Source organism: Dipodomys spectabilis, unplaced genomic scaffold (assembly GCF_019054845.1).
Source record: "Dipodomys spectabilis isolate Male_0828 unplaced genomic scaffold, ASM1905484v1 ptg000460l, whole genome shotgun sequence".
NCBI classification, from domain to species: Eukaryota; Metazoa; Chordata; class Mammalia; order Rodentia; family Heteromyidae; genus Dipodomys; species Dipodomys spectabilis.
Genome location: NW_024871137.1, coordinates 736,582 through 745,500, shown reverse-complemented (window position 1 = coordinate 745,500; position 8,919 = coordinate 736,582). Strand labels below are relative to the sequence as shown.

Sequence of the window (8,919 nt, the reverse complement as noted above, 5' to 3'; positions counted from 1 at the left end):
AGTCGAAGAAAAGGGAGATTTTTTTGTTGTTGATCGAGGGGCTTGAAGTCTGAGCTTGGGCACTGTCCCTGAGCTCTTCAACTCAAGGTGAGTTCTCTACCTGCAACTTCTGGTTTTCCTGTGGTTAAATGGAGATAAGAGTCTCTGGGACTTTCCTGTCCAGGGGGCTTTGAACTGCAGTCCTCAGACCTCAGCTTCCTGAGTAGCTAGGATTACAGTTGTGAGCCACTGGCACCAGGCTAAAAATGGGGAAATTTTAGAAAAGAAAATCCACCTCTTTACCTTTGTCTAAATCTCAGATATCACTATTAGAACACTTCATCCTCAACTCATTTCACCAGACATTTGTAAATTTTCTCTTTCCCTTTATGTAGGAATACTACAGTCAATATCAACTCAGCTGTGGGACTGGATCAATTGTACGTTAATTGCTAGCACCTAAATCAAGAACTGTTACATCAAAACAAATGAACCCCTCACTTGGAATAATTGTATTCTTTTTATTACAAATCTGTGCTTTATCAATTCCTAATGTGATATTGGACCTCCCAACAGAGTGATAACATTTTCTTTCTCTTCAGCAATTGTTCTTCTTCCACATGTGTTCAAATATTTAGGATTTCAAAGATTTCCATTGATAATTAATTAAGCTGACCTCTAAGATAATGTGCGTTTCTGGAATTTGGTCTGCTGTCTTGTTCTTACATGCACAGACTTTCTATGATTTATTTGTTCTACAAGGAATTCTACTTTCCAATCTTCGTGTGATCAATTTTAGTCCCTTTCATCAGTCTTTCTGACTCTCTCTCTCTGGAGTCTCAATTGAGTCTTTCTCGTAAATAAATATATTAGTTATCAGCTAAATGACTGTCAACTTCTGTTTCTGGCCTGACTTCACGTAGGCTGTCATAGCAGCCCTGACTGGCTGTGCTTACTGGAGTGTTTTTTGTTTGTTTTGATTTTGGTTTTGTTTTGTTTTGTTTTGTTTTTTAGAGATCTAATATTACTATTCAAGGTAGTAGCTTTTCTGGGCCCCTGTGATTCCCTGGCCTAGAGTCAGTGGGGTTTTCTCCTAAAGATACAAAGAACAGGTGACTAAATTCCCGTTTAAATTGTCTCAAAATGAGGCAATCTGGCATCTTTGCAAAGCCATCAATAATCCTCTGTAACCAATTACAGAAATGGTCTATCAAGATGGCTTTTCAAGGTTGACTGTGAAAAATGTTCGTTTCCAAGTCACCAGCATAAAACTGATCACATCCCTGGGAGCAGACTTTTGAAAGGAAGGTTCCCCTTCCTTCCTTATCTTATGATAGATCAAACCATAATATTCTCCAGTTGTGGTCAGCCTGGAGCACATTTTCCCAAGAATATTCTCTAGTATAAAAGAGGACCAACTATCAAAATAAAGGTGAAAATACTTGTCTACTACAGAATGATTTATCTTGCTTATATCTGTTGTTATTTTCATTACTTCAAACACATAGATAATTTATATTGGGATTAGACAAGTGGCAAAGGATTAATAGAATAAAGATTCTGTTTACCTTCATATATCTGATATAATACACTTAACCCCTTATGGAAAATTAAATCCAGCTGTAGAAACAATGTCAGAAATATAAAATAAGCCTCAATATGAGTAATCTGGCACACATATAGCATCATCTACTCAGAAATGCAGTCTCTCTATAAATATTTATTTGGTAAAGAATAATAAAAATTTAATTAATGAATATGACTTTTAGGTATCATCTGAAATACTCCTCGTGTATATAATTGTATGTAATTTTATAGATGTTACCTCGACAGGAATTTAACATGCATGTAGAAATCAAATTTCCACAATTTAAGCTAGATGAGAAGAATCATGCCCTCTTGTACTGTGTGGTGTGAATTTTACCACAGTGCAATAATTTATTATTTGATGTTAAGATGATTGCTAATTGTAGAATACACTTTGAATTATTACATTAATTCACAGAATTAAAAAAATAATAATATATTATTTGTTTAAATTCTGCTTCTCAATTTTACAATTCATGAAATATATTAGTAAAATTACATTCACTTTCTTTTTTTCTATAGCTGCTAAACATAAAATTTATATATTAAACATTCAACATTAAGAAATCAATAAGTAACCTATTATTAAAATGATATAGTACTATACTGTGATTTGAATTATAGTTCTAACAAATTGTGATGTAAACAACAATTAATAGAATTATGGGTAATACTTTTTTTAAGTTACCAGCTTGTTATTTGTTTCCTAATTGCGTCATTTGTTATTTTTGGTCCAAGCCGTCTCTTCATCCTTATTGTTTAGTTTTCTATTTTATCTCTACTAGTTTGCTGATTGTGTATTTTGTTTTCCCTTTTTAGTGAATGACATGAGGCTGAAAATCTGTATGCTAGTTAATTACTTCCTATGTTAAAGTAAAATTATTGCTCTCCACAGCTGTTCTATTCTTTGTATAGTAGAGTCCCATATCCTGTATTGCTGCTCTCATGTATTTTATTTTATTTTATTTTTATTGTGAAAATACCGTACAGAGGGGTTACAATTACATGGGCAAAATAATGAATACATTTCTTATTAAGCATTGTTGCCTCCTCCTTTGTTTCCCCTTCCCGTACCTTCTTTATTTTAATTTTTATTTAAATTTTACTGTCAAGGTAATGTACAGAGGGGTTATAGTTACATAAGTAAGGTAATGAATTCATTTATATTCTAATTTGTTATCCCTTTCCCCATTTTTCTCCCTCTTCCCTCCCAACAGCCCCTCCAAGATTATTTCCAACATATTGTCTTCTGTGTATCACTGTTGCATAGGTTCCCCCTTTGTCCTTTGCCTCACCATTTTTTCCCTTTCCCTTCCCTAGTTCAGATTAACATATTTACAATAACCAGGGTATCAAAATCAAATACAGTGACTACACGGGATAAACCATAGGTGGGGAAAACACAAAAGGATAAAAAGAAATCACGCAGTACATTAAGAACAACAACAACAAAGAAGATGTCTTGGAGTTCATTTCACTTTGAATCACCTTATACAATCATATGTACATAGCTATAGGGCTATTCTGCTCATCTACTAGGATTATCCTTGATGTACACAATAATGCTCCCCTATTACTCAGTAATCCCACTTCTGGGCATTTAACCAGGTGGCCACAAGCAAGGCCACACTACAGCTACCAGCAAAATTATGTTTATCACAGTATTATTTATCATAGCTAAGATATGGAATCCATCCAGATGCCCCTCAGTAGATGAATGGATCAAGAAAATGACACACACACACACACACACACACACACACACACACACACACACACACACACACACACACACACACACACACATGGAATACTATGCTTTCATGAGAAAGAACGATACCACCTAATTTGTAAGGAAATGGAAGTTCTTGGAAAAAATTATATTAAGTGAAGTAAGCCAGACTTAAAGAAACATAGGTCCCAAGGTTTCCCTTATTTGTAATAATTAGTTTATACCAAAGATAATCTCATGTCCTATGTTGAGCATACAACATTATTGCTATATTGTTTGTTATTATTTCTGCAAACAGGCAGGTATATTTAAAGAATTATGCTCATCTTATCCATTACTGGAGTAAGAGCATCCAAAAGAGCAACCCCTACTAGGAAGAACAACTCCTACTTATTTAGCTTCATTCCTATGTAAGGCCAGTGTTGTCCCCTGTATCCTCATGCTGTACATTACAACTCTATACCGGTTCATCCTGTATATCTCCTATCTTATACATTGTGACCTAAATGCACCAGCAATTCCACTTTGCTTTACTTTTCAAAAAATTTCTCCCTCAATGTTTGAGGTTGGTGTGTGTGTGTGTTTGTGTGTGTGTGTGTGTGTTTACAAAAATTAGAAGACAACATTTTTCCTCATTTACAATGCATCTTTCAGGTTATGATAAGTGGTGGCTAGTGGGAGAAGTCTCTTGCTATTTTAAGGATGAAACAGAAAAATATATTTTTGCATGCACCACAGTTGTTTATTAGTCTGTAGTTGAACACTGAACTTCGATTTATATCTTGGCTGTTGTTGTGAATAATGTGAATAACAATGAACTACAGATATATTTACGAGTTACCCAGAGAGAAATAATCACATGATTGGTGGGTCAGATGATATTTCAACTTGGATTTCTTTAGAAAACTGCATACTACTTTCTACAGGGAGAGTACTAACCTGTATTTTGACCAAGAGTGTAGAATATTTCCCTTTTTCCACACTCTCACGAGCCAACATTATTACCTTTTGAGTTTTTTTAAAGGGCAGGTTTTTACTGTGTGCAGTACCCAAGATGACCTCAGACCCAAATCCTTTTACTCCAATCTCCTAAAAGCCTTTACCACCACACCTGGTTCCTTTGATTTTTTTTGATAAGAATTATAATAGTTATGAAGTAGTATCATAGTAATTTTGAATTGCATTTCTCTAATGACTTTTTCTTACAAAACATTAAGCCAGTATAGAAGTTGTAATTAACACAACTTTGTAAACCTACTGGCAATTTTCAGGGCTTTTTGGAAAACATGTCTATTCAGAAATTTTGTCCATTTTTAATCAAGTCTCTTGTTAATCTCATCTTTAATCTCTCTATACAAAATCAATAATTTATTCAAGGTAGTAGAAAGGAAAAAATTAAGCAACTCCTAACATTTTTCAGTTTTCAATAACATGGTATTGATTAAATCATTTTCGGTTAATGCTTGAGACTATATAACTCAATTTAGTTAGACCTTATACAAGGCTATATGTATTTTATTTTACGTTGATTTTTCTTTCCAAAGCCTGCGTGACTAATTTCCCCTGGTTTCTTTCTGTCTCATGTAGTCCAGATTTCAAACTGAAGAATAAATGGAAGTAAGCAAACAAAAAAAATACAGTTCCTCTCATCTGATGATGCCTCTACAAGAATGAGGAAAGACCTATGAAAGAATATCAAAAAGACAATTCATTCTTTCAGGTCTTCCTTATCTAGTAATGTAACTTAAATGATGTAACTTAAATGGAAGGAAGCAAACAAAAAACTTAGTTCTTCAAATCTGATGATGCCTCTACAAGAATGAGGAAAGACCTATGATAGAATATCAAAAAGACAATTCATTCTTCTAGGTCTGCCTTATCTTTGAGATGTAACTTAAATGATGTAAAACACAATATACTGCTCAGATACTTTTATGTTTTATCAGTTTTGTACATTTTCTTTTGGACTTCATCTCAGTCTACAACATTCCTTCATTATTATGTCCCTCATATTTTTACACTAACAAGACTGAAGATAACCAGTTTGATTTACAACATGAGAAATTATCTACCCAGCTTCCTTGGAAGCAGAGCATGATCAGTAGATAACATTGCTCACTACTTGTAATGGTTTCTGTAATACTTATGACATTCTATTTAGTATTTTAAAAAACTTCTGGCTAAACTCAAAGCTCATGCATAGAAGTTTATGTTAAGTATTTTACAAGTTTTATTTCTCTTAATTCTTAAGATAGCATTTGCTTATAATGCTAATGTTATTACCATTTTAGTGTTGGGAAAAATTGTAATTAAAGGCATTAGTGCATGGCCCAAAGACACACAGTGAAGAAGGAAATGAGTTAAAGTTTCCAAAAGTCTTTCAGCAATACACAAAAGGTAGGTAAATTATTTCCATTCTCTTACACTCTCAATTCAATATTCATATTGTCCAAGAAATAGTAGCATAGCAAATATTGCCCATGGTGATTGTTTTCTATCACCTTTTGTCTTCACCACAGACTGTGTTGGTGACATTGGGTTATCATGCACAGAGCTGAGCTTCTAAATTGAGGTCCAAAGAGAGGCAAATTTCTTCTGTCCCACATTCGTTTCCTTTTATAAAGTACCAAAACTTTTAAATATCATCACTTACTGTCTTTTAAGAATCCAAAAATGAAATAAATTCCCGTTTAATCAATCCAAAATGCTTTAAAAGTAGGAGATAATAAAACAGGCCCCCATGAAGTCAATTTACTTCTACTTTTAAAATTATTCTGAAAGCCTTGTATTGGTTAGTCACACCTGAAATCCTATCTACTCGGGGTAGCTACTCATGAGCCTGGGATCTGTGGATAACCATTGGAAGTCAATCAGGGCCAAAAAAAAAATCATGAAATTATTTTTCAAAATTTTTAATGAACTAACAAAGACTCAGGAAAGAAAATGAAGCTCATATAGTACCTCACCAACCTAGAGAGGAAAGGCCTAGCAAGGCCTTTAAGCCCTGATAAACTCTAAGCACGCCAACACACATGATTGCACATGCGTTCCCGTGCACGCATTTTTTCCCTTCCCCTCCCCAAATTAGAGCAGCGTACATACAAGAGGCAGGGGCACCAACTTCAAATACAGAGAAAACAAGGGTTATAGCATGGGGGAGGAACATACAAAGAAACAAAAATTCACATCGCACATTATAAGTATGTTAGAAACAATAGCAAGAAACAAAAACTACATGTTTCCCTATCATGGGGTTCAATTCCCTTAACATCATCATATCTGTTCGTATGCACATAGCTTTTGACATTGTCTGCTTATTGAAAATAAGGGAAACCATGGGACCTGTTTCTTTGGACTTGGCTTACTTCACATAATAAATTTTTTCCCAATTCTTTCCATTTCCTAACAAATTGGGCGATGTCATTCTTTCTGATGGAGGCATAGAATTCCCTTGTGTATATACACCATATTTTCTTGATCCATTCATGTATGGGGGACAGCTGGGTTGGTTCCCTATCTTAGCTAATGGTAAATAATGCTGCAATAAACATAGTTGTGCTGCTAGTTTTAGTGTGGTCTTGTTTGTGATCATTTAGTAAATCCCCTTAGTAAATCCCCAAAAGTGGGGTTGCTGGGTCAAAGTGCAGTTTTATGTGGAATCGTTTGAGGAACCTCCATAATGCTTTCCAAAGTGGTTTAACAAGCTTACACTCCAACCAAGAATGCTATATGGTTCCCTTGTGGCCACAACCCTCCAGCATCTGTTGTTGTAAAAATATGGAATGCTCCAGGAATTTGCATGTCATCCTTGTGCAGTTGCCATGTTAATCTTCTCTGTATCGTTCCAATGTTAGTGTATGTGATTCTGAATTGAGCACAGAATATTTTTTATATCAAAAGTGCAATTGGATTTTATTAAACTAGACGATTCAACAAAAAGGAAGTTCAAAAGAATTGTTATGAAATTTTACAACCATATATTTCTTACATAAGCACACATTTAAGAATAAAGTCAAGATTGACATGTCAAAAACAAAATAATTCCAGATATTTGTTGTTCAAGAAATGTGTAGGAGGAGGATTCAATTATTCTATACAAGGCACCTGTCATAATGAACACTGCACCAAGTGTTAAAGTGGTTAAAAGTTTTAATGTTTTAAATATATTTAATTTTGGGAATTGTTTATATATGCCCAAATTAGGGCTGTTTGGAAGGTATAAAACTTTTCTATAAAGTATTTAAGATTTATAATATCAGACATATACTGTTACGTATGTACATTTCAGAGTTTCAAGAAACTTTATTAATGAGAAGTTGCAAAGTTTCTGTGTAAAGAAGCAGAATAAAGAGTTAACACTTTGTTAACTACACAGTTTCTGTTAAAACTTTAGGCCTTCCTTAGTTTATAGGTTAACAAGGAAAAATGATGATAAAAGCCATAAGCAAATAATGAGATGAACCATAAATAGTAATCTTAGTGAGTAGCTTTAAAGACTACTCATATTCTATAAAACTCTTGTTGAACATCACAACCTTAGTCCATATTAAATGCACAGGATTATGAGAAAATAGTAAAATCTAATATGTAGTACACTTCAAATAGTAAAAACAGTGAAAATTGTTTTTTTATATTATTAATTATTAACATTTAATTATTGTTTTTCTTTATTTGTAGCATTGTTTTACTTGTTGAAATATAGTACAACTTTTTTGGGGGGGTCTGGTCATGGGGCCTGAACTCTGGGCCTGGGCTGTCTTTCATCTCTTCAGCTCAAGGCTAGCACTCTACCACTTGAGCCAAGCGCCATTTCTGGCTTTTTTCTTTTTGCTTATGTGGTGCTGAGGAATCGAACTCAGGGCCTCAGGCATGCAAGGCAAGCATTCTACCGCTGAGCCACCTTCCCAGCCCTAGTACAACTTTTTGTAAGTCATCATTAGGAGGTACTTTGAGAAGGTTACTTGGATGGTCAAACCAATTTTTATAGGTGCATGTTAATTTACAAAGAGGAAAATTGAGAACAAAATATTTATTAAAAAAATTTATCAAATAGAGTCTGAGTCAGGAATGTTCATAAATGTCCACACCTAAAATTTTAGCCCTAGGCTGAAGCAGCGGTACTACAGAGTTGAGGCAAAAAAAGTGATAGGCTATGTTTTGTTTTGTTTTTTATTTTGATTTTGTTGGTCATGGGGCATGAACTCTGGGGCCTGGGTGCTATCACCCAGCTCAAGGCTAGCGCTACCACTTGAACCACTGCACCACTTCCATCTTTTTTTTGCTTATGTGGTGCTGAGGAATCAAACCCTGGGGCTGAAGCATGCAAGGCAAGCACTCTACCACTGAACCACCTTCCCAGCACCTGAGAAACTGTGTTTTAAAAAATCATCTAAACAACATTTGCTTTCTGCATTGAGTTATATAATGAAAGATATAAATATATTTTTATATTTTTGTGAATGTACTTCTAAATTTATACTAAGTTCAACCACTTTATCCTTTCCAAAGTCATGAAATATCTCTGAGAGTTTGCTTCTGTGAAGATTGTTTTTGCATTTATAATTTCTCCTGAGTTATTTTTATTTTTATCAAAATAACTTTATATTTCATGTTGATTTTTA

The 8,919-nt window shown here is 34.3% G+C and overlaps 1 non-coding gene across 1 annotated transcript; it reads right to left on the bottom strand.

Annotated features, from left to right (window-relative positions):
- Positions 1-7,069: 7,069 nt before the first annotated feature.
- On the bottom strand, positions 7,070-7,176 carry LOC122098122. Its single transcript, XR_006145671.1, has one exon. It is a non-coding gene; the product is annotated as a U6 spliceosomal RNA (small nuclear RNA).
- Between the last annotated feature and the right edge of the window lie 1,743 nt (positions 7,177-8,919).